The sequence below is a fragment of the Cupressus sempervirens genome, chromosome 11 (assembly GCF_028749045.1).
Source record: "Cupressus sempervirens isolate cs-2001-9-10 chromosome 11, ASM2874904v1, whole genome shotgun sequence".
Taxonomy (NCBI): Eukaryota; Viridiplantae; Streptophyta; class Pinopsida; order Cupressales; family Cupressaceae; genus Cupressus; species Cupressus sempervirens.
The window spans coordinates 420,722,300-420,750,132 of record NC_143128.1 but is presented as its reverse complement, the minus strand read 5'-3'; the positions used below and the strand labels follow the sequence as shown (position 1 = coordinate 420,750,132).

The 27,833-nt window shown below is 35.6% G+C and overlaps 1 pseudogene; it reads left to right on the top strand.

The window, feature by feature from the left end:
• The first annotated feature begins 699 nt into the window (after positions 1-699).
• On the top strand, positions 700-4,455 carry LOC149530233 (large ribosomal subunit protein uL3-like; annotated as a pseudogene).
• The last annotated feature ends 23,378 nt before the right edge of the window (positions 4,456-27,833 follow it).

The following is a 27,833-nucleotide window of genomic DNA, read 5'->3' as shown; positions in this document are numbered from 1 at the left end:
TTTTTAATTTGCATTTATCCTTGACTACTGAATCACATCCAATGGATCTCAGTCTTTGGACAAAGAAGAGGAGGATGTGAAGAAAACCAAATATCATACAAGTTGAGTTGGACAAAGTGATTTCTTGGATAAGGTGAATGGATTCTAATTGGTTTAGGGTTGTAGATGACCAGATATTTTTGCAGAAATAATTTGGTTGCAACATTGTCTATCTATAACACAATATTGTTCACTAGTTTCTCTTATTTAATACTTTTGGCACAATAAGTCTATAAATTGTAAATAATAAATATACTTGTGTGAATTGCAAACATTATTTATTGGTAACTCTAATTTGATATATTTTGCAGCATCTCATTGTCACCTAACTCATATGAATAGTCATGGCTTAACTCATATTTGCATCTTCTAACTAGATTTTCTTTAGCTTTGTGAATAAAGTGTCATATGGCAACCTCATTTGTTGCAGATATAAGTGCCCTCTTTAGTTGCTCTATAATTATCTTGATAGGTTCACTAGATAAAACATTCTTTGAGGGCACATAGCATGTCTTGACCTCTGGAAGTTTTGATGATAATTGCACTACTATGTTTAGTTCTTTTTCATGGTACAAATATGAGGTGGATTGTTGTGGCATTGTTGGCTTTTGATGGCGATCACACCACCTAATGTTACACACATTTGTTTCCATTTAACCTATGGAGATATACATTGATGATGAGGCAAAATTGACACTTCATGGTTTAGTTCAGGTATTAAATTTATTTGAGTTCAATAATGTTCGATAAAATAGTAAACCATTCTCTCTTATGTTGTGTTTGGTATTTATGTCTTGATATTCTTCTAGCACTACATCAAATTGAGCGAGCTGAAGAAGAACTAGAAGCTGAATGATCTACTTGATGCATTGGACTTCAATCAAGTTGTGATATTTGTCAAGAGTGTTAACAGAGCTGCAGAGTTGAACAAGCTTCTTGTGGAGTGCAACTTTCCATCAATCTACATTCATTCTGGAATGCCACAAGAAGAAAGGTGTGTTTGATGTTGTTTTTATTTTTGAATCTACCATGGTACTTAATGTAACAATTCCCTTTTCTCTTTAATCTGGGATATGCAATTGAATTGAATTTGTATAATTATGCCATCTCACATTGCTAGCTGCTTCATTCATAAATAAAGCTTTTTGTAGTTGTCGTATACACATTATTTTATTAGGTGCTTTTTAAATTTAGTTATTTCTTACTTCATTGATATTTGATAGAGGATATTTGAAACTTTTAATGCAGATTTTCTTTGACCATTATTTCTTGGTTCCATGCCTCCTCTCCACTCCTCCCAAACACACCCCAACACTACCCTTCTCATGTTTGTAGTTGTATCTAATTCCAAGCAATGCTCCATAAACTATGATGTAATTTCCACATTTGAGTAGTATATACCTTTTTCCATAAGATAGTCATCCCCCAACATAATGGACACTTTATGCATTATTTCATTTCTTTTGAATTTCATTTTTTTCAATCTATTCTAGGAAACTTTCCCCAAAAATACAATCATTGGTTTTGTGGCCCGAAGAGAGAAATTTTCCAACATTGTCAATGGAAAGGTGGTATTAACTAGCCACCTCCGAGCATCCAAAAGCACCTTTGAATGTGGTATCCCTTTTGAGATCATAATTTCTTCCACACAAGATATCTACCACTTTGTAGAGGATTACGAGCGATGCATTTTTGAGTTTGTATTTGACTTGTGTACTTGCCTATCTTCTCACCAATCCTTGGCACTAATTTTCCTTAGGTCCATGAAGGTCATTGCATGCATGCGGTCCTTTGACTCGATGGCCACATTAGAAAGTTGACTAATTACACAATAATTTGAGTAGAAAACTAAACAGTTCCCTTGATCACACATTTGACTCACACTTGACAGCTTGTAAACTTACAGAGAATAAACACTAAAGTTATAGAGTTGATTTTTGGACTTCAATAGATGAGGGTATATTAGATTGAACAGATGACTTATCTCAATAAGAAATGGAAAGAGGCACATAGGTACTAGATGGAAATTTTGAAAAATGGGATAGAGAAGTTAAAGGGGAGATCATGGCTTGGAACATTATTGACATTAGAATTTTTTGTGAAAGGATGGGGTGTCACTTGTATGATAGGATTGGTTTGAAGATTCTTCAAATGTGTCAAGTTTTAATGCAGCATCAATCAATAGGTTTCTGAATATAATAATTGCTTACAAAGATTTTGGAAAGGAAATGGATCCCCACACAAATAGGCTCCCTTGAAGTTATTGAAGTTTGAATAAAAGTTCTTGTGAAATTTGTCTATTTACATGGCCCAAGGAATTTTGGACAACTCTGATTCATATTTGCAGGAAAAGATGCAAAAGAAAAGTAAAGACATCAAATTTTTGATGAAATGAACTATAAAATAGAAGTAAAAAAGTACAATTTTCAAATGACTACTGGATTTTTTATTGTAAAATTTGGCTTATATGCATTTGAGAAGAAAATCTTATCATAAATATTGGATGTAATTGAAATCTGGTTTATATCACTAGTATCTATAACCTTGGCATGTTTGTGTACATTTGGAAAGTGAATATTGTTGTGCACATCAGTTGTGAGTTGTTTCTTCAACATATGTATGTAATAATGTTGTTACTATAGCCTATAGTGACTTCCATAGTTGGTCCAATTCATAAGATTTGCACACATGTTGGATTTGTCAAGTTTTTCTATTTGCCAAATTGTGCAAGAAATTCAAGATTGTTGGCCTTAGTTTCCATTATCTTCTCTCCTCTTCTATTGTACTATATAATATTATGCTTATATTAGGATTAGTTAGTTGCAATTTTGTTTCAATTTTATGATTTCTAGTGTCAGGTTTTCAAAGAAACAGAATGATGAGTGTTGTGTGACTTGAGTCCAAAAAAATGATTTTGTTGTTTATCATGAATCTTGATCGTGCTAAGTTAACAAATTTGTCTTAGTTTTTCATAAATATATAGTTCAGTTTATTCATTGTGGAAAGAAGTTGGTTCGAATCAAAATCTGCAATAATTTTCTTGTCTAAATACAACTCTGCATACTTTTGGATGATACAACCTTGCTTTGTTGTTCAAGCATCATATAAACTTGCAAACTTTCATAGCTTTGTGGATTTAAAACCTTTTTAGGGTAACTTTAGATGTCCAACTCGGTATGTCAAAATGTGCAACAGGATATAAAATAGATCTCTGGAAACAAATTCCAGCCACATCAACTTAGGTCCATGACAAGACTTCTCACTATGTCTCAAATCTGTGATACCACAGACACTTTGCTTCAATACTTGGTCACTCAGATCCAAGCAGATCAATATGCAGCCAACAAAGGATCCTATGTGTAGGTACACATTGGAAATTAGTAACAATAGATGATTCATTCAATTTATCCTCAAACCAACAAAGACTATCCTCATCTAGGAATTAGTGAAGCACTTCAGTGACCTGCAACATTTAAACAATTTATCTTATGTTCTTATTAAACATAAGCTATAACAAATAAAAAACATTTGTTGGTGAATGCCCATTTTCTCAAATGACATGTAGAATAGCTTGTGCCTTCATTGCTAGCAATGGTATGTCTCTCTAGATCCCAAGATTGGTGGTTTTTTATAAAAAAAAATTCTTTTGACAATACTAATACAAATTTCTTACATGGAGGGTTTTGTGAAAACAATAGTCTTGATTTGGATAGATCAACAATTTATGCCAAGCTTTTCATCTAGAGAGCTTTCAATTTTAGAAGCGAATGCTTGTGTTATGATTGGTAACAATCTGGATCTAATCATGGAAAGTGACTCAATATTTTTAATTGATTTAGAAATGCTACTCGTATAGGTAGTATTTTCATATTTACATTATTTTGCAGGTGAAGAAGATGAAAGAGTTGAAGGAGAAGAAGTCACCTAATGGAAATCCAAGTAAATGGTGGAACAATCCTAGAAAAAGTAGATTATGCATACAAATTTTTTGAGAAGGAAGTACCCATTGATGCTCTTTTCCAGAAAGATGAAATGATTGATGTTATTGGTGTTACAAAGGGCAAAGGGTGTGAAGGTGTTGTAACTAGGTGGGGTGTAACAAGGTTGCCTTATAAAACACACATAGGTTTGTGAAAGGTTGCCTATATTGGTGCTTGGCATCCAGCTAGAGTTTCCTTTACTGTTGCCAGATCTAGGCAGAATGGATACCATTATCGTACTGAAATGAATAAGAAGATCTATAAGATTGGCAAGTGAGACCAAGAATCTCACACTATAGTCTTTGACTGTGATCGGACTGAGAAGGATATCACTCCAATGGGTGGATTTTCTCACTATGGTATTGTGAAGGATGATTATATCATGATCAAAGGATGTTGTGCTGGTCCCAAGAAGCGAGTTGTGACTTTTCATTAAGGTATTATCCACAACTGGTTAAGGTATTTGTGTGTATAAGTAATCAAGAACAATTTTAGGGTAGCCTAATCATTTTATAACAATATAGGATCCATCCACAATTGGTTAAGATATCTGCATGTATAAGTAATCAAGAACAATTTGAGGGCAGTCTTTACAAGATAGCCTGAACAATCTTATTAATTTATTATGATCTAGCTTTATAATATTAAATCTTTTGTAGTTGATGTAATGTATGTGCACTGTTATTATCTAAAAATTCTTTTTCCATGTTGAAGCATTCTTCACTATTAAATCACTTATTCTAAAGTTACAATCCCATGGGAACTCTGATATAGGATAAATGATTTTGGCATTGATGGAGGAACGACTACAAAACTTTTGAACTCAAGTTTGCATTGTTTAAAAATCATGTCACAAATATCCAGGGTGTTCAGTTACCATAAGTTGAGGTAAGTGAGTTGATATTCACCTATTTTTAATTTTTCTTGACTATCAATTATTTCAATCTTTGTCCACGAAGTGATGTCTGTTGAGACCATAAAAGTTACTATCATAATCTTTTGATTTTTTGTTATCCTCAATTAAACATGAAGTTGGGAAAGAAGCCTATGGCTTAGTATTGTTCATTTGGATGTCTTGGTTATCATTTGCTGAAATGTATTATTCACAAGTGGAGAGTCTACTCCTCAAGTCATGCTCTCGAGTCTCTACAATACTGATAATAAAAGTAGAGTTTTGGTGGTTTTAATGTTTTTAATTGTGTTTCATTTCACTTACAGTTTAAGCTACATCTGTTAATGGCAGCTATTGGCATAGAAGGTATTGGAGGCATTCTTTTCATCATTGGTAGCGGTCTGGCAGCTTATTTTCTAGTTTGTGTTTCTTTTAGTGTGCCTCAACTAGATTTTGACTATGGGTCAATTCCTGCATTTTTTTCTAGACATTGTATTGAGTAGTATTGCTTTTTGGCTTCCTTGCAACTCATTTACTTAGTAGTTGTGACACCAATTTTGTATGATTTCTACAACTATGACATGGCCTCATCTGAATATGTAATTGAGTTCATTGAGTTCTTGAAGGTATGTAATTTTAAAATCACATGTTTTTGATCTTTAATTTAATGCATAATTTCATATGTAGTTTGTCTTAATGGGATGCAATTTGGATATGAGTTGTCTGTAATGAAGTTTATATTTTTGCAAATCACACATTGCTATGCAGAAATAATTGCTTTTGATAATTTTGATTTTGGGATTTTCCCTAGTGCTGCTAGTTATTTGTGGCATCTCTGGGATTTTCTATTATTTATGCTTTCTACTATTTTCTCCTAGTTCATGCCAATTAAAAATCATTTCTATACTTAGATTTTTTACTAAAGTTTATCTAATTTTTCTTATGCTTGACTATGGAACAGGGCATTCTTCCAGATGGTAAATTAATAGCAGTGAAGCAACTGTCATCTGAATCTAAGCAAGGAAAGCGTGAGTTTATAAATGAAGTAGCTATAATATCTTTAGTGCAACATAAGAACCTTGTTAAATTGCATGGATGTTGTGTACAAGGAGATCATCGTATTTTGGTCTATGAATTTCTAGAAAATAATAGTCTTGCACAAGCTTTATTTGGTAACAATATATGGTCACCCCACTTACCTTGATTTGTAAGCATTATTTTGTATCCACTTACATAGTATCAATGCAAATTAGCAGACAATAAAAGATCTAAAATCCACCTCAACTGGCCTACTCGGCTCAACATCTAAATCAAAACTACATGTGGGCTTGCTTATCTTCATGAAGAATCCAACGTCTGAATAGTGCACTGAGACATCAAAGCAAGTAATATCCTATTGGATAATTGTTTGAGCCCCAAGGTAGCAGATTTTGTGTCATTGGATCTTGAGCTAGTCAAAGATGTTATCTTTGGGTTCTCTTCAATCACCATGACTTTGCTTTATAGTTGCACTTTTATCATTGTGCATTTGAAAGTGAATATTTTGATAATAAAACTACAACCAGGGAGCAATATTTGTAGTGGTTGAAATACCCTTTTATTACCTCTTAATCAATTCTTCAAAGGACTATACAATCTATCTTAGGAAAACTACTAATAAAAACTTCAAATGAGTGCGAATGAAATCTGAATACAGAGACAATAGACCATGGTTATCTTAAAGTCAGGTCCTACTAATGGACTAGAAAATGTGGTTTTGTATTTCAATTCTCTTATCATCAGTTATTTTGATTTCTTTGTAACATTATGGATTGTAAAATCTTGAAGTGTCTGAGTATTCATTTTCCCAAAATACATCCATATCCTTGCAAATGTCAAATTCTCCATGAGATGGTTCCAATATCATAGACACACTTTTCTTCTTTGTTCTATGTTGTATCAAGCAATTGTTTCTTATCCAAAGGAGAGTTTTTTTCCTCAAAGGTGTCTTCTGATTGTAAAGCGTCCATTCCATTATCTATTGAACTAGATATGTCTTGTTCATTGAATAGATAATGGAATGGACACTTTACAATTAGAGGACACCTTTGAAAAGATTTTTTTTTCTGCTCCAACTTTATCTTTGTAGAGATTTAAAAGGTTGCAAATTAAATGGCTTGGATAAGAATCAATTGCTTGATACAACATAAAAAAAAATTCGACCAAACATTGGTGGAAATTTTGACCAATGCTTTTTAGTTTTCTACCAAGCATTGGTTGAAATTTTCACCAACTAAAAAATATTTTGACCAACCATTGGTGGAAATTTCCACCAATGCTAAAAAAATTTGACCAAACATTAGTGGAAATTTTGACCAATGCCTGTTAGTTTTCTACCAAGCATTGGTCAAAATTTCCACGAATAAAAAAAAAAATTGATGAATGGATTGGTCAAAATTTTGACCAACATTGACAAATCAGGACTGCCAAAAATTAAAAAAATTCGATGAACATATTGGTCCAAATCATTGTTGAACATCTTGGTTGAAATTTCAACCAACCTGGGTCAAAATTTTGACAAATATTGGTAAAAAATGAGGTCAAATGTACTAGTGAGAGAAAGTGGCTTTAGCATGTGTTCTGACCCACAAACACCATTTTGAGCGCAACCAATTGCATAATTGGCCACCTAAGTATGAGGTCCCAGTAAGTCTTCAAACTATTATCACTTTTTTGGAGCATTTATTACACTTTTATGGTGGTTTTAGGGATTTTGGAAGAAATATTGTGTGATACTTTAAAATTATCGCATGGGTACTTTAAGAAATATCGTGCAACATTTGTATCAAATGTAAAGTGTCATAGAAATTTCTATCAAATGTAAAGTGTCACATGACCTCACAAAGGTATATCATCTGAGCTATACTCAAATCTTGTATCATGTAGTGCAAAGCATCACTTGGACAAAAAGTATTATCTAGGTATAATGAGAATGATCACTTGATAATTAATTAGCTTAAATTATTGCCTAAAGATAGTGAAAAGTGTCGTATAGGCTATTTGTTGAGTTTTCTAGTTGAATTTTGCATGTATAAATTTTTTTTCTATCATTTTGCATGATTGATGATGTTCTTGAGCTAATACTGATGTTTTGATGTTTGTTTTACCTAATTGTTGTAGATTATATTTCCTGCTCTTCATATCAAAGCCCCCATGGTGATGGGGTTGTGTGCCCTCCATCATTTAGATAACGATGAGAAGGCCATCATATCGGCCATGGGTTTTAGATGGTTGACATGCATGCTCCATATATGTGTGAACCATGGGTTGTTGATTGCTCTAGTTGAGTGATGGTAAAATGTGCATAACACTTTTCATTTGCCTACTGGGGAGGCTACCATAACATTGGAGGATGTATATCCTATCCTTCTAGTACCATGCTATGGAGATCTAGTGAGTTTTTATGTTTGGTTATTTTCTTTTTTAAGTTTTTGATATCCATGCAAGGTATATTGATGTGAGGATTTTACATGTCATAGGTTTATTATGATTAGACCTCGATAGAGGGGAGATTGGCAATGCATTAGATATTCCAGGATGTCATTACCTTGGACCGTCACTTGAGCTAGTAGAGGCTCATAAATGAATATAGGGATGAGTATCCATTGCCTTGTCTTGTGTGTTCATCAGTCACTTGGGCTCTAGTTACTGATAGGGGCCAAAAGGGCTTCCCACTAGGATGGGGTAGATTAGAGGTAGATTTGATTGGGTGACCTCAGTGGATGGCATGGAGACCAACAATTTTAGCATATATGTATCATGAGCTTAATGAGATAGTCTACCAATCTGGGTGGACATGGGCATGTAGGTTAGTCTTGGCCTAGATATGGGCTTGGGAGCACATTGCAGTGATTCGACTGTGGGTGCAATTGTAAGAGTGCAACGAGTCCTTCATATTTAGATATATAGGGTTCATACTACAGAGTCATAGTGCAGATGTGACATACTATCGACAGATTCTAGATGAGTTTATCTCTTTTGTTTGGCAGTCATACCACCAGTGTCATAGATAGTTTGACTCATGGGAGTTTGAGTACATGCATTACAATTGACCATTAGTTGGGAGACATTTAGTGATAGTGGAGCATTTTGTGATTAGTTGAGTATGGCATCAGTTTGGTTGGTGAAAGGGGATCTCAATGGAGACTACCACTTATGGTCGATTCTATGGGAGGAGGCATAGGGTTGGCTACCCATGCTAGATTACCAGGTCATCTAATGAGATACAACATCTTTGATGCATAAGCCTTGGGACTACCGTTTAGAGGTGGTAGATGTAGGAGCAGACCCAACATATATGTATGAGATGTAGAGGCATCCTTTCCCTAGATTCACACAACCAGATGCCCCACTTTTGGTAGAAGGATAAGGGGGAGACAGAGGAGATGGTGGAAGAGGTAGAGGTAGAGGCAAGGTTGGCAGGTGCATGGAGGTCAAAAGTAGTTCCCGACTTGGTGGGAGGAGACAGACTTGGGCCTAGGCCATGAGAGAGGAGGAGGAGGAGAAGTAGCATCCATTAAGAAACAAGAGAGAAGAGTAGGTGGAGGCATGGCAGGAGTAGCCTATTAGAGGAGATGGAGGGGACGATGATCAAGATGCTAGGATTCATGCTCTGGAGGTAGAGTTATAGGCAACAAAGGTTACCATAGTCACGTGGGATTAGTATCTCATAGATGAGCAGGCATGGGGAGAGGAGCTCCGTAGAGAGTGAGATACTGCTAGGCAAGAGTCAAAGCATCATGGAGCATGAGCCACCTACTACTATGTTGCATATAAAGGTGTAGTGTCACTAGGACAGGGACTGTCAGACTACTCAAAGTAAGCAAGGAGATCAAAGGGTGTAGTTTAGCCACCAAATAGGAGACAAGCTCCACCTTCATGACCACCAGCAGCCCAGGAGGGCGGGAGTCAATCCTAGAGTTAGGAGTAGCCTAGGATGATGTCCTTGTGGCCTTTTTGTTGTGCCATATGTATTTTGAGGCATTCATCCAGATTTTGGATCCCATATTATATTGTGACATCTTTGATATATATGAGATACTAGATTTGATCGATATCTTTGTGTACTTGCTTCATTTTATGAATGTTGTATATGGATGATACAACATTTTTAATTTTATGTTTCCATGTGATGTTTTAGTTTACTAGTCATGTTTATGTGCTGATGGATCTCTCTTATGAAAAGTGTTGTGGTTTCACAACACATGCCCCATTTCTCCCAAGAAATGGGGAATATCCTAGTAAATTTTTGCTTTATCAAACACATAGTCCAGGGTTTGAGTCTTTTTAGGGCTCTTTCTAGTGTCTAAATATATCTTGGCCCTCTAACTAAAAAACCCAGTTGTCAGAAATTGGAGGTTTTGAATATAAAAATGATTTGAAGTGTGAAAGGTGCGCACTAGTGCACCTAGTGTACATGCACACCTTCTAAGGTGTGCTCATGCACTAGGTGATTTAGTATGTAGAGCACTTCCCTTGTGCAACCCTAAAAGGTGTGCTCCTCCTTGGGCCTATAAAAGCCTGGGGCCTCACCCCTTTTCCTCTCACTTCACACCTTCACACCTCTGCAAGTCCATCTCCCCACCCAAAGAGGTGCACTATAACCCTCAATTTGCACACACAAGTACTAAGTTAAAAAAGATAAAGGTGCACACCTTTATTTCATTAAGAAAAGGAAGCTTAAAAAAAACTAAACCTATGTAAGGTGCGCATATGTGCACCTTACAAAACCTAAAGTGAAGACCATCATAAGAATGGTGAGTAGTTGTGCACCTTTCTAAGGTGCGAAAGGTGCACAACTATGCACCATTTTTTGGCTTTACAAAGGTCGTCTTCAAGAAATTAGGGTATGTACATGTGCACCTCAAAAGGTGTGTATCTATGCACCCAATTTCTGTATGCCTAAGGCCCTTTGCAAGGAAATGGCCCACAAGGTCTTAACTTTACAAAGCTTGTTAAGTAAGAACAAGGCACACCTAACACAACTTCAAGGTGTGCAAGGTGCACCAAAACTTGCATAATAGAGCTAAATTTGGGTTTTTTGAGTGTTTTAACAGTTTTTAGGGTTCTGGATTAGTTTCCTTAACAATTAGGGTTTGTTTAAATTTGATTTTTCCACCTCTCAGACTAATAGGCTTTTGTTTTTTAGTAGATATAATGGCTTATTCTTCATCCTTCCTCATCACAAAGATTTCTCCTAAGCCAATGGTTTTCAAGTTTCAGGGTGTACTATCCAAATCACGTTTTCAAGATGTGTATTCAAAGATTTGAGACATAGAGATGGGTCATATTGACTAGAATACATTCCTAGTTCTCTACAACAAACCAAGTGAAAGGTCCCCAATGGTTTCTGCACCCATAAGATCGAGATTAGTAAACACAGCTTCAGACCCAGTTTTAGTACAATCTTCTGAGTTGATCATGACTTTGGTTGAGAATTATGTTTCGTAAGAGAGGGTGGTTAAAAACATAATTGGAGAGATCATTCTTGATCTAAGACCCAAGAATATAGAGAAAGTATTTCATCTTCCAAGGGTAGATTGATATATAAGACTGACATACCATCAAGCAAAAAGGTGGTACAGAGATCATGAACAAGAAGCTACAAAAATTATTCAATCTTCATATCTCATTGATAGAATGCCTCTTGGGCAAAGAGTGGGGAGAGCAGATATGACAAGAGGTTACATGAAGGATGATATCAGGCATTCCATAGTGCTCCTAAGTAAAATCATGGGATTACTAGTAGCATGACACTTAAACATATCTATGGTACACTTCACTAAAACTATCAAAATGACAAAGATGCCAATTGACCAGACCACAATTCTTAGCGAGAATTTAGATGAACAATTGGTGGAGGTAAAATATGATCTAAGGTTTCATATGAAATTTTATTTGGTGTATCTGTTAGTAGCAAGAACTATAGATTACCCAGGTTTGTTTAAGAGGGGCAACTTGCAAGATGTTGATGCATGGCTTTATGTGGTATATCCCCAACTAGTGAAGAAAAAGCTCTTGGATCATAGTAAAGAATACAAAATAGTGAATGATGCTTTCATTTTTGCAATCATTTAGTTTATTGTGGGAGACTATGCAAAAATGATGTCAAAAGAGGCAGCACAAAAATTACAGAAATAGGCGCCTACTTCATCCAATTCAAGGCATTTTCCTACTTAAGGGTAGTAGGTACAACTATAAATCCTAAGAAGCTCCCTAGGTATCCATGTGATAGACTCATTTTGCTAGAGATTGCATGACAACTCTCGTCTACATGTGACAGAGTAAGGAAACAACATAAGAAGACCTAGGTATAGCCCATCACCATAGGTCTGTTTGGTGTCAAGTAGAAGTAGGATATTGTGACTTTTGAGTTAGAATGGGATCAATATCCCTTGGAGGATTATAACTCCCCTTGTCCATGCTTTGATAATATTGGTAGAGTCCAATTCTTGGCAGGAAAACAATTTAGACATGATGATGCTATAGAGGGTCACTGGATGAATGTAGTAGATGACTACGATATCCAGATAAGGGATTATTGTAGGATGACTCTTTATTTGGTAGGAAATTCCTTGAAAATAAAGTCTCATTGAAGATTGTTCAACAAGACACTTCAAATGTCTTGGATCCCCTATATAATTGAGATAAGACATGTGATTGACCGATCATGAATGCAAAGATTGATAGAGAATAAAATGTAGATATCAATCATAGGGTAAGGCATATCATCTAGTTGACCAAAGAATGGATTAAGAGACCATTCAAGCTAGATCTGGTTCCACAAGGAGTAGTTTTCCAAGCTATAATTGCACAGTGAAAGGTAGAGGGGCGAAGGTTACAATGCCAACGTTCACAGCCCAGTCTCCAACCAGGCCAGAGATAGTGCATCAAAATGATAGGGAAGTTGGGTACTTCAAGGCAGAAAAGGGAAAGAATAAAAGGAAAAGAATTTCTCCACAACAAGATAAACCCAAGGTTGAAGGGACTCAAGCCCTGGAGGCAACTCAAGCTCAAGATAATCCACAAGTGCCACCACTAGAATAGGGATAGGGATCTAAAGAGAAAGCACAAGAGGTGTCCCTATAGGTTCAAGAAGAAGAAGCCTCTTTGTCAGCTCCTAAGAAGAAAAAGGCTAAGGCTCCAATTAAAAGGACTAGAAGAAAGAGGGTGCAAAGTAAGTTTATTCCTATTCGTTTAGTCTCAAAAACCATTCCTGAAGGAGTTGAAGAGGATAAAGAAGATGAAGAGGATAACCTTCCCTTGAGTCAAAGGGCTTGCCTAGCTAGGGCTAATGAGGTAGAACAAAGAAAGAGTTCCACTGTAATGTCGCCATACATTCCTACACAACCTATTCAGGTTACAACTTCAGAGGATGAGTTACAACAATGGATTGATGAACAAGAGGACTATAAGAATTTGGTATAGCTCTAATACCATGTAAGAATTTTCCTAAGGAAAGAATGAAATGAAAAGATCTAGAAGTTCAAGAGGTAGCATAAGAGAGACAAGATATGATCAAATGAGAATGGATATCAAATAATTGGATGAATGCATCATAGAAGTGCCTTCTATATAAAAGCAATCAAGATGACTAGGAGTCATGCAAAGAGATAAGAAAATCAACTAAGCACATGTCCACCAAGAGTGGATTATCCTCCATTGTGCATGAATGTACATACAATAATGAGAGGATAAGAATGAAAAGATGTTTCTCATAAAGAGATGTAGTAGACAAAATGCTCTTAATTGGAGTGAAAACTACTATGTTGTCTACATGACAACTCATATGAATATGCAAACTCCTAGCTGTCTACATGACAACTAATATGAATATGCATTAACCTTAGTAAACTTAAGTAAAGTGTAGATAGTAAATACTTATTTACACCAAATCCCCCCCTTAAGTACAACTTAGGAGAATGTACTTAAGCTCACAAAAGCTAGATAATAATGCAAGATAGGTCCTGGCTACTAGGCCATGTTAGGTACCTATGTACAAGATGTAAGTGCAAAAGATAGATGCAATGAAATCTTTCATTAAGTGGAGAAAGATGGAAAACCACATGGGAAAACCCCCTCCAGAAAGAGAGATAAGTACAATAAAAGAAAATGAGAGAGAAGAAGACCTTATGTGAGGAGAAGATCCCCCCCATAAGAGAGAAAAAGAGGAAGATAGACCAAGTAACCCCCCCACCATTGTAGAATTTGCACCAATGGTAGATGCTCTAGGCTCGATGTAGAAACTGCTCCATGAGTGTAGAATAAAATTCCTGCCATTAGGAAGAAACATGACCAAAGGTATATCGATGAAGCCTCCCCCATATACAGGAAGAAACCTCAAAATATATGGAATCTCTAAAACCTACTCAAGTGTCCCCATGTCAATATTGAAAGGTGCCTCCTCCAAATCATGTGTACCATGCCACTCTATTGAAAAAGACAAATTAGGATCAACTGAGGTGAATGGAGAATGCGTATTAAAGACCCAAATATCTCCTTTAAAAATAAAGTGACCTCCTCCAACTGTTGTATCAAAGGATCTACCATCATTCCAACCTCGAAAGACTGATCAAGTAGAGGATGAAGATGAGGGTCATCATGCTTCCTCGCATCAACTAAAGAAGGATCATCTTCACCAAAAAGAAGATGAATGACATCAATTGTGTCTCTCACATCTGCAATGTAGGACTCCATAAACAAACTGGAAGTGTTTGTCAAGTAGTCATCTCGTGGAATTGAATCTAGAAGACAATAAATATCCTGTTGCACTGAATCACGTGAATCCACAACTATGTGAATACAAGAATCATCAGGTACAATAGTGGATGAAATATCAATAGGAGAATTAGTAATGGATGGCTCAAGAACTTGATCATATGTGAGAACACCCAAGTTCAAGTAGCCAAAGTTCTCCTCAAAATTTGAATCAACACTAGAAGTGTGATCAAAATTTGCTAAAGAATCTACTAAGAAATCATTGTCATCATCATGAGAAAAATTTGAGAAGTAGTATAACCTAGATGCATGATCAACCACCCCTGTATCAATGATCTCTCTAGTCTCCAAATCTCTAATAAAAACTAAATTAGGTGTGAATTCCACAGTCCTTCCGCTATCTCCATGAGTGAGTTGATAGATGGAAAGAAGATTATGACTTAGGTGAGGTACACACAACACATCTTTGAAGTATCCCTGCCCCTTATGAATAGTTCCTTTCCCAATCACATTCATGTAAGTATGGTTTCCCATCAAGATAGGTGGAGTATGACAAGGATCAAATGATGAAAGCATAGACTGTGAAGATGCCAAATGATGAGAAGCCCTTGAATCTAGAAGCCATCTTCCTGAATCTTGACTTTAAGTAGCTACTAAGGCTTGACCATTTCCCATGTGATCCTTTCCTTTATCAAAATTTGAATGTGAAGAAGAGAATGAAGTGGTTATTCTTGATGGTAGACCAATTTGATTCTTCTTAAGAAGATTCTTGAGTTCATCTATCTCCTTCTTATAACAATGATGTTCTTCATGTCCATTCTTCTTGCAATATGCACAAGTAAGAAACTCCTTCTTGGATGATTTACCTTTATTGTTGGAGTTTTCTTGTGGTGAGGAGGTTGGATGTTCTTTCTCTTATTGTGAATTTTGTTGCCATGATTTTTTCTTCTTGTTAGACCCTTTTCCTTAATTCCCTTAACTAGCCACCAATGCTTTGGCTTTTGAAGACTTTAGAATCCCCATGCTCATCAAGTTTAATTGTTCTACCATCAACATCTCTGTGAAGGAATCAAATGAAAGCATGGTGTAGGAAGAACCTAAGGCCAACTTATGAGTGTTGAAGCTTGAAACAAATGATGTATACTTTGGAGGAAGTTTTCTCATTAAATTATAGATCAATTTTTCATCCTCTATGGTAATTCCACAATCCTTAACCATTGACCTTAGCTCATTTGTCTTGGTGATATAGTCTTGAATTGTGTCAAACTCCTTTGGATCTAATGACATGAGATTTTCATCAAGTTCAAAACCTCTAGCTTTGTCTACTTTTGCATACAAGCTAGCAAACTTATCCCATGCTTCCTTTACTATTTTACAATTATCTATGGAAGATAAGATCTTCATGTACATAATTCCTCAAAGTACCAATAGCAACCTTATTTTTATGATTCTATTCATTTAGTTTATCAAGATCAGATGGTGCAACCATGGTTCCATCAACATAATCAATTAAACCTTTTTTCCATCATTTTATTCCATGCTCTAATTTTCCATGCAACATAATTATGTGGAGTTAAAAGTGGAAACCTAAGAGAACCCATGATGCAAACTAAAAGAGCACAAAAGAAAGAGAAGTGCAAACACTCAAGACACCCCCCCCACAAATGGACGATTTTGGCACTTTATACTTAGTGTATATAGAATTACCACTTGCCAAAATGAACCAAAGTGTACTTCTAATTTTGATGGTTACAAAAACAAATATGAATCTATATTAGACTCAACAAGATAAGACACAAGACCTCTCAAGGATATAATTAATTACAAGTGCCAAAATAGGCCAAAAATGACCAAATGCTAAAAGTACTATGTCTACTTAGAATTACTCCAAACTGATACTAGATCTAGAAAGTAGACAAAAAATCATGCACTTTAAAAAAAAATAACACTTGAATATTTGTCCAAATGAGCCTGAACTAAGCCTTTGAAGTTGCAAAAATTGGGATTTGTGACTTCTAGAGAAATTTAGGAACAGGGATTGTAAACAACCTGAGCAATGTGTACGTCATGAAATTCTACCCCAAAACAAAAAAAAATTGCTCAAAAAAAGGATTCTGTATGAGGGAGATATCGTTGTTTGAAAATCACCTCTATAATTATTTTTCCTAAATTGTTGTCATCACACCTCCAAAAAAAATGACTCTAGATTTCACCTCAGATGTCCGATTTTAATTAAACAAAAGTTGATTTAGGAGTTTTTTGACCTTCTAAATGTGATGCCAACATCTAATTTGCACTAGCAAGTTCCAATCTTGATATGCAAAAAAAAATTTCTCCAATGGTTATGCAATGAAACTTTAATGACTCTGATACCATATAAGAAATTGGCATAGCTCTTATACCATTTAAGAATTTTCCTAAGGCAAGAATGAAATGCCAAGATTTAGAAGCTCAAGAGATAGCACAAGAGAGACAAGATATGATCAAATGAGAATGGATATCAGATGATTGGATATCAGATAATTGGATAAATACATCATAGAAGTGCCTTGTATATAAAGGCAATCAAGATGACTAGGAGTCATGCAAAGAGATAAGCATACCAACTAAGGACATATCCACCAAGAGTGGATTATCCTCCATTGTGAATGAATGTACATGCAACAATGAGAGGATAATAATGAAAAGGTGTTTCTCATAAAGAGATGTACTAGAAAACATGTGCTCAATTGGAGTGCAAACTACTGTGTTATCTACATGACAACTCATATGAATATGCAAACTCCTAGGTGTCTACATGACAACTAATATGAATATGCATTAGCCTTAGTAAAATTAAGTAAAGTGTAAATAGTAAATACTTATTTACATGAACAAGGACCAAGGGGCTAATGTCTTTAAAATGTCAGATTTTGACTTCATGCCTGTAGGTAATGAACTCATAGGTGACAAGATAAGGGATACACCAAAAAATCAGCCTTTGGGAGAAAAGTGGAGTCAATTTCCATCTTCTCCACAAGGACCTCTAGGTGCCCCGCCATCACTAGCTCAAGATGTATCTTTAGTGGATAAGGGTTTAGCAACTCTTCTCCCTTCGGTCAATGAAGAATAGGTGCAACTAGTGCAAGAAGAAGAGCTACAAAAAAGACCCACTGATTAAGTATCAAAGGAGCGACAAATATATGAAGAACCCCAAAAAACTTCTCAAGATACATAGGTAAGGACTATGGGCTCAAAAAATATAGGGATACCTGATATAGATCCCTCACAGAAAGAAAGGACTCTAGAAAGGAGCGATAAGGGAAAGGGTCTAACAGAAAAAAACCCCGTCTTCATCTAAGTTTAAGTCTTCAATGGAAATTACTCCAAGATGGTTGAGAAAAGAGGTGATGGTTAGGCATAAAAGGCAACTGTATTTTACTGAGGAAGAGGGAACAAGAGAATTAGTTGAAGCTCTCAAGAAGCTTGAGTTACCTAAGGGTGATACATGTACATTGGCCTTCATTATGAGGGACCAAAATTAGGACTTGTTCGCTCACATTGTTATCCCTCTTCTACATGCAGATACTGAAGATTTGACCACAAATGATTATTAGATCAAAGAAGTCTTTCTAGGAAAGCCAACTGTGGACATGACTAAATTGATGGTCAGCATAGGAATTAAAGAAGTGTTTAATCACTTAGACAAAGATGAGGCTGAATTAGTCAAGTTGAGAAAGCTAAATGAAATCATGAGGGGATTTTTGCATGAGTTAGTCTATCCTATTGACCTAGATAATTTGGAGGCCACTCTTGAAGCATCTTTAGAGAGGAAAGATAAAGAAAAGGCACTTATATAGTTGGATCCATTTTTGAAGACTTGTTAGTTATGGCGAGAAAGTTTTGAGCAAAAGGGTGTGTAGATAATATAGGGGAACCTCAAGTTATTGCACCATATGTTGAATAATGTGGAGAAACTGGTTGTTATTTTTAACTAGAATTTTGGATTGATGGACGAGGTACATACCTCAGGAAATGACCTTCGAGAATTGTAATCAATAAAAGGTTAGAGGTATTGTGTGTTGATGGATGTATATATGGGGTATGAGTTAGATAAAATAGATGATTGGATTGACAAGATTGTGGCCAGTAATAAAGTAATGGAAACATTACATGTGGATATTCATAAGCTCAAGGATCAAACCCAAGAGAAAATTTTGGAAGCAGAGAAGTATTATAGTGATGCTCGCCTTGACATCTTTGAAGATGAGTCAAGAGATAAACTCCTACTAGTGCAAATAGTTGCCAAAAGATTTTAAAATATATTTGAAGAAGCTTTGACTAATGAAGACATTAGACAAGCATTTAAGATGGAGGAGGCATTGCTAGAATTGAATGTAAAGCTTGAAGACTTTGCAGAGACTCATGTAGAAGTGGGAAACTATCGACAAGTAGTAAAAGATAAGTATGATGCTTTGGATTTTTTGGATGCAACCCAAGTGATAGAGATCATAGAGAAATTCAAGAGAAAACATCCAGACATAGCTCTAGTATGAAGGGGAACAAAACCTAGAAGCTAGAATTTTAGTTTTGACACTTGGGGGAAAATTTTGCATTTTTTAGATTTGTCTCCCAAGGTGCACAAGGTGTGCTTCTCCAAAGGTGCATAGGAAGTTTTTGAAGAAGTTAGAGGTGCGCTGATAGTTAAATACTAGTTCCAAATTTAGAGCTTTCCATGCACCAAAAATGCATTCTGATGGCAATTCAACTCCTACAAACCTCTAGAGAAGGTTGAGCTTCTATTTTTGGCATCTCTAGAGACTCCTACATCATCTAATGGCTTTCTTCTTCTTATTTTCTCATGCTTTCTTTGTTTTAAGACATGTAAAGATCATGCACCCATTAAATGATATAAACAAGTGTGGAGTCCTACTTAGCACCAATTAGAGAGTCAATTTGTACATAAATAGATTTGTTTTATTAGTTTATAAGCATATATTTTCATGAAGAGATCTCTCACTCTCAACACAAATTGAGGAGAAGATTTCCTATAAATTGAGGAATTAAATATGTATTCTAGGCCATTATTTTGATAGAATAATATATGTATTGGTGCTCTCATTCAGAGTGTAGTTATTCTTGCCTAAGTGTGTTATATTTTGTAAATGTATGTTCATGGAGTGTAATGGAGCCAATAGTTTTGTTGTGTTATTTTGATTGAGTGATCTTTTAATTTTGGTGTTTACCACATGTTTACAAATTCCATTGACATACTTAGTTAGAGAAGAGATCACCCTATTGTTTCTGCATAGCTTTTTGTCTCACATGAGTGCACTTTTTGTGGCCTTGTGATATGATGAAAAGTGAAACATCTTACGGTGACTAAGTTCCCATCGATGATTGCATCAATGGAATTAAGGAAGCGCTTCTCCTATTTTCATTGGTTACCTACTGATCTTGTCAAAGGCTTAACTCGAAGACATGTTGTTTCCATGGCTTATGTCCACTAGGGAATTATTTTCCAAGTCATTTTCTTAAACTTCTTGTTACCCTATCTTCATTATTTTCTTTTACAAACACTTGGTTGATTTTGGAATTCATATAGTTGCTTAGTTAAAACTACATTCATTATAAACAAAAAAAATACAAGAATATATTTATTTTTGTGTGATTACTTTTTTTTGAGATAGCAAGTAGATTCAACATCTTATTTGAAATTGGTTGAACCAACAAAGGCCTCCTTGTGAACACTCACAATTATCTTCTATTGAGTAGATTCTAGTAGGTCGCAAGATCACCCAAAATCTTGGAGTTGAAGCTAGATTAGCTTTTCAAGAGATGAGTTTGAAAGGATTCCTACCATTAAGCATCGTGCAAAATGATAGCTCAATAGATAGCTTATCTCTCATGTTTTATGATATAGACTCATGTTTTGAAAATGTAATACTTGGATAGATCATGTGTAATTTTTATATTAACCCCTTGTGATGACAAGATAGCAAAGAGGTGAAGCGAAAGATCAACAAGGTGAAAGACATGACCGAGAAGAAAGTGAAGGAGATACAAAAGTAGTTAGTTGATATGTTTGAGAAAAGATGAAGAGAGAGCTCTCCCTATATGTACAAATGCAAGACTAAGCTTAAAATGAACCTATGATACAAACTAGTATGCAAAGTGGTTTACTTGCAAGGGATGCAAAAAATTTGGACTCTAATTTCATTGTTGAGCATTTATTAAAGAAATCATAAGATCATACGCCATTACTAGTATAACTATGAGGATATGAATATGATAGATACCAGATAGGAATGTGGGAACCCAAACTAAGCATCAAAGACATGTGAGTCAAGATGGCTAATGAAGTTAGACTCCCTAAGTTTAATATAGAAATATTACACTTGTATCAAGGCATAAGTGCCAAGATAACCCTTGAGTGTGATCTTGCAAAAATAGACAATGATGATATGTTATGGGTCCATAGTGTCAAGTAGGACAAGTATGAATGCTCTAAATACCTTAGACTAACAAAGTATACCCACTAGCAAAAAGCAAGTAAAACATGCCCCCATGCCCCCCATCTTCTAGTCCAGGACATCCTTGAAAGACTATTAGGGAGGGAACACTCAGCAAAATAAATTTTCATAGACAACACACAAAGAAGACAAAGTTCATCATAGCTTAGCAAGTTTAAGGTTTAAGTGTGTGTGTGTGTGTGTGTGTGTGTATCACATGACCATTTCTTCAAGATTTTAATCTGATAGTGAGAAATATCGCAACATCCTAGACTATAGGTAGAGTATCCAAAAAGTGTTGAGAAACACTCGATGTTGAAGTTGAAGGGGGGGGGGGCGTAGTGTTGAGAAACATTGTTTGGAATGTGTTAATGAAGAAACCCTAATGCACAAAGAGATCATGATAATCTAAGCAACCATACCCCTAAGATGAGGACAAGAGACAATTCCAAGCTATGAAATGTGTTGTAGAGTGGACGAGAGTGACTAATAGACATAGATGTGAGGGTCTCAAGTAGCGCCTATTTTCAGGTTTTCACCATTGGGCACATTTTTCAAGACTTTTTTTTTTGATACATCAAAGCACCTATTGCTAGGTCTTCACTAGGATGATCATTTTTTTATGACATTTTTTCATTTTAAAGATTTTTTCAAGATCAATAGATTTTTAGTGAACAGATTGTCCTCCAAAGAAATAAATACAAATTAACCCCCAAAGCCCAAGTAGGAAGACTAAATATGCACTAATAGTTGGGTCACTTCACTATTGAAAAGTGTAAGCACCCTCTGAATTTATCTAGGTATAGCTCCTCGTGCATGATTTATAATGAATTTGTAGAAATACAAATACAAATGCTTTTAACCAGAAAGCAAAAATGGTTTACAAACATCTATTTGTAAACACGAGATAGATGCAGACAGACTATGTGGCTAGAAGAAAATAAATGACACAAAGTCCATTTATTCAAATTTTACATAACAAAAAGAATGAAAACAAGGAATAAATCTTCCATCTTCCCGAGAAAGTGAAGAATCAAAGGTTTTAAAGATATCTTGAAATGATAATGTAATCAAAAAATAATGACATTAAAATGCATTTAGAGAAAACTGAAAGCTATACAAAGATCACAATCAGTGGAAAGAAAACTACCCAAACTCAAAGTTTTAATGTGCAATTACCTTCCAATCTCCCTTCTCTAAAGTGTAAAAGATTACACAAACATTATTACACATGTGCATCAAAATCACTACCTAGAAGAAAAAAAAATTCCACCCTTACAATATGCTAAAAATCAAAATTTCCCTCTTTTCCTAACACAAAGTTCAAAAAAATGACAAGAGCTCTACTTTTCTACAACCCATAGTCTTCTCTCTTTCCCCTAAGAAGAAATGGAAAAAAATTAAAAAAACTAAAACCCATAAACTATCTTTAGCTGGCATATTTATCTTTTCCCTTCTCAGTTTCAATTCACTTTGAGTAATTGATTCTTGCACATGTGTACTTTACCATTTTCTTGATATCACAATCACTGAAAACATAATATCTATCTCCTTCATAATAAGAAAATATTAAACTTATAACATCATTAAAGTTATATTTCAATTGGGCTTGATAGACTTATCTAGATCTCCCCTGTTTTAGGTCCCTATTAACATGTGTTGAGAAAGATAGATGTCAAATATCCTTTAGTTTAGGTAACTTGTTGAGAAAGATGAAGTGGAAGATGATTTGCATATGGTCAAAAGTAGCCTTGTGGCACTCATCAAGGGTCTCTAGCTCTTGTATCTTCATAGCCTGCATTAGTGATCAACCTGTGTAGGGAAACTCGTAGTGAGGGAATCTCAACTTCTAAGGGTAAGACAACTTCAGAGCCGTAGACTAAAGAAAAGGGTGTAGCCTCTATGGGAGTCCATATGGTGGTTTTGTAGGCTCATAGTGCTAGATTAATTTGTAGGTTCTAGTCTTTGCTTGATTTATGAACCATTTTGTGCAAGATTTGGAGTAATGTCTTGTTAGAGGCTTCTGGTTGGCCATTTTCCTAGGGATAGTAGATTGAGGACCAATGTTGTTTGATTTTGAACTTTTTACATAATTGTTTTAGGTCCTTGTTTTTTAATTGTCCTCCATTATCAATAACAATGGAGGATGGGATGTCACAGTGACAAATAATGTGGTTGAGAATAAATGAGGCAACATGTTTTCCTGTAGTAGCAGATAATGGTACAACTTTAAGCCATTTTAAAAAATATTATGTTGTTGTGATGATAAACTTGTGACCACTGGATGAACTTGGATGAATCTTTCCTACCAAGTTGAAGGCTGGTTGTTGAAATGGCCAATATGTAATAGAAGGCATGAGCTCATATCTAGAAGCATGAATCAAGTTGCCATGAAGCTAACATTTCTTACAAAATTTAACATATCAAACAATGTTAGCTTGCATAGTTGGCCAATAATAGTCCACCCCAAGCAATTTCTGAGCAAGTGCAAGGCCATTAGAATGTGCCCTACAAATATCATCGTGGATTTTGGCTAATGCCTTTTTAGACTCTTATAGTTCTAGACACCCAAGGAATGTTCCATCTAGACCCTTCCTATAAAAGTTACCAGAGACCAGGGTGTAGTGTGAAGCATTGTGAAGGAGTTGGCATTTTTGGTTTCGCGTGAGTTTTTTAGGAATATTATGATCACATAGGTAGGAGAGAATACTGGAATAGCAAGATGAATCATGACCAACAATTATGTAGATCACTTGGTTATCAGATGAGTCATAAGAGGGGTGACATAATTCTTCCACTAGGAACTCAAAAAGTGATTCATGTTCTTGTAACTACAAAATAGATGCTAGGGTGGCCATAACATCTACAACCTTGTTTTCTGCTCTAGGAATTTGTTGAAATATCATGAATGTGAAATAGTTCTGTAGAGCATCAATCAAATTTTTTTAGGGTATCAACTTGTCATCTTTGGTTTGATACTCATTGTTGACTTGGTTTATGACAAGTTGAGAATCTCCAGAGATAGGCAACTTCGTAATCCTCCATTCTATAGTCATTTTGATCCTATTTGTTAAAGCCTCATACTCCACAATATTGTTAGTGCAAGGAACTAGGAGTTTGTAAGACTTTTGGGTAATGTAACCACGAGCTATGACAAATAGAATGCCTGATCAAACCCCATTCTAGGTGTATGAACCATCAAAGAACATCTTCCAAGTTCTTTCAGTAATATACATAATGGAAGCATTTAGAATCTCAATTTGCATAGGAGTTTTCTCTTCTAATGGAAAATCAACCAGTTGGTTAGCTATGGCTTGCCCCTTAATAGCTTTTCATTTGATGTACTAAATGTCAACTTTAGAGAGAATCATCATCCATTTAGCTAGACAGCCAATAAGTGCAACTTTACTTAATAAGTATTTTAGGGGATCAATTTTAGCAATGAGATGGATTGTGTGAGCCAACATGTAATGTCTAAGATTTTGGGAGGAAAATACCACTACTAGGCAAGCCTTCTCAATTTTTTTGTAGTTCATCTGATAAGCCACCAAAGTGTGGCTGATGTAGTAAATAGCACACTCTTCTCTAGTTTCATCACTTTGTACTAATAGTACTCCTAGGGAAGAATCTGTAGATGAGATATATAGTATTAAAGGTTTTCCTGCTATGGGCGACATTAATATTGGAGGTTTAGCCAAATACCCTTTGATCTTATCTAAGATTTGTTGACAATCTTCATTCCAGATACAAGTAGAGCCTTTATGCAAGTTTTTATTGAAAGATTGAGCTTTATTAGCCAACTGAGATATGAACCTCCTAATTGATTGTAGACATCCCTAAAAACTTCTTAATTAACTGATACTTCTAGGAGGAGGCATTTCTATTATGGCTTGAACCTTTTCAGGATCAACTTCAATGCCTTTTGCTAATATAATATAACCTAACAATTTGTCAGACGTGACACCAAAGGCACACTTTTTTGGATTTAGCTTAAGCTAAAATTGTTCCATATAGTCCAATATCAAACTAAGGTCATCAAGATGTATGTGTCTTTTCTTAGATTTGGCCAATGTGTCATCAACATAGTCTTCCATATGTTTGTGCATTATGTTGTGGAAGATAGTGGTCATAGCTTGTTGATACATAGTGCCAACATTCTTTAGGCTAAAGGGCATGGCATTCCAACAAAAGGTTCCCCATGCATAGGTAAAGGTTTTTTTTTCTTGATTTACAGGAGTGATTTTAATTTGGTTGTACCTAGAGAAGTTGTCTATTAAAGAGTACATTTCATAACCCACAGTCATGTCTACTATCATGTCTATGTTGGTAGTGGAAAATCATCCTTAGGGAATGCTTTGTTTAAGTCTCTAAAATTAGTGCACACTCAAATGGACTTGTCATGTTTAGACATAGGTACAATATTGAAATCCATTATGCATAATCAATAGCTTTGATTAAGTTTGCACTTAGGATTTTTTCTAGTTCTACTTTGACCAAGAGAGCCATATGTGGATGCATCTTTCTTAACTTCTATTTAATAGGTTTGACACTAGGACAAATAGATAGATGATGCATAATAAGATCAATGTCAATACTAGGCATATCTAAATAAGTCCAGGCAAAATTGCTTTTTTCCCTTGAAAGAGCTTAGTAAAGTTTTCCTTTTCTTCAGCTAATAGAGACTAAGCCACATGAATGATTTTTTGAGATTGTTATGTACCCAAGTTTATAGGTTGCATGGGTTCAATGAGAACCAAATATCTATCCTAAAAATAGCTTGGTAGACTACCAAGCACCTCATCCTCGAGTGCCTCGAAGAGGTTTTCACCCTTAGATATGTCTTTATTTTTGCTTTTTTGTGGTTCAAACATCGCCACAAAGTGGTTTTCAACATCTGAATGCTTATTTTTTCTTTTGATTTTATGACTGAGGTACTTGATATCTATTTCTATCATGTTGACCATGGGTTCCCTAGTGGAAGATATCATGGTTTCAATGGCATTGAGGTAACAAGCGATCTCGTAGTCATTATGAAAAGATGGTAGTTCAGGTCTTTGATGTTGAGCAGACCAATCTATGAGATCATGGTGGATTAATGAGAGGGATGTAGAGGCTTCAAGGTTATTGATATGGAAGGAGTTATCTCTAGTAACATGAGAAGTTGAGCCTATAGTGAAAGTCCCAAAGGAATCCAAATCAGGAATAGGCCTAGAGGGATCAACATGATCCACTAAAGCAGTTTGCAAACCAAACTCATCAAACCCTAGACTAGACTCTTCAACTACATTTGGTTGGGTAGTATAGGCATGTATGACATCCACCCCTAATTCATTAGATGCATCAGAAAGACTTTCAAATTCATATTCACTAGAATCTATACTCTGGTTCTTAGGAATCAAGCAAGCAATATTCTCTCTTATCCTTCCTTTGTTTGGATCGTCTTGATCAGATTCATTTGATTGGTGTTTTCAAGAGGTGGAATCCTCAACATCATTAGAGGTGATCATATGTTCATCTCCCCTAAGTAGGGAAGTGGGAGACATGAAATCCTTGTTTTGTAAAATAGTAGCAAAAAAGGGTGAATCCTCATCCTTTGATTCACTAAACATGGGAGTTCTTCTGTCAAATCTAGGTAATTCATCTTCTAGCCCAAAGCCTAGGCCAACATTATCTCTAGTTTTGTAACCCTCAGAGTGACTTAAGGGTTCAATGAGAGCTTTCTTATTACCAAGTAAGGAGTCATGGCCTTGATAGCCCATGTTTGTTAGAAATTTGTATCCCTCCACATTTTCCTCTTCCCTATATATCCAATCCTTGACAACTTGGTCTTCTTTTTATGCTTCGAGGGGAATTGAGGACTAAACAAAAGTGCCAAAAATGGTCATAGTAGAAGCCAAGGGCTTCAAATTTTTAGAGGGTTTCTTATAAGATCAAGGAGAAACTGGAAGGGTAGAAATAGAATCCAGAGTGTACTCACCCATAACTAGGCTCATCATTTTCAATTTTTGTTCATATTCTGTGAAAGATGGTTTGAGCTCATGAGAAGAGCGACAATAATCGTGGAAGCCAAGGGCTTCAATTTTTTTAGAGGGTTTCTCATAAGACCAAGGAAAAACTGATAGGGATAAAATAGAATTTAGAGTGTACTTGCCCATATCCAGGCTCATCATTTTTAGTTTTTGTTCACATTCTATGAAAGATAGTTTGAGCTCATGAGAAGAGCGATTATGAGGAACCATTGTGTTAGCAAAAAATGGTGTGTTGATGGACATTGAGTTGTCTCTGGGATGATTATCTCAATACTGTTGAAAATAAACTTTATGCACTGGTGGTATGTAGACGGTACTTCTTGCATATCATAAATCCAAGGTCTTCTTATCAATAAATTATATGCGAGTAGGATGTCTAGAACTTGGAAGACTACATCTTTTTCAACTAGAAAAATGTGGATTGGTAGCATAATGAGACCTTTAGAAGGTTTTTTGACCTCATCATAGGCTTTAATGGTGTTCTTTCACCTAGGGTCAATGACAAATTCAGACATGCCTAGTTATTGGATAACATTGAAAGAGATAATGTGTAACCCTACACCATTGTCTATTAGGACTTGAAAAATACAAGTATAAAAGATTTGGACTTCTATGTAGAGGGCAAGATTATGGGGATGACTGAGAG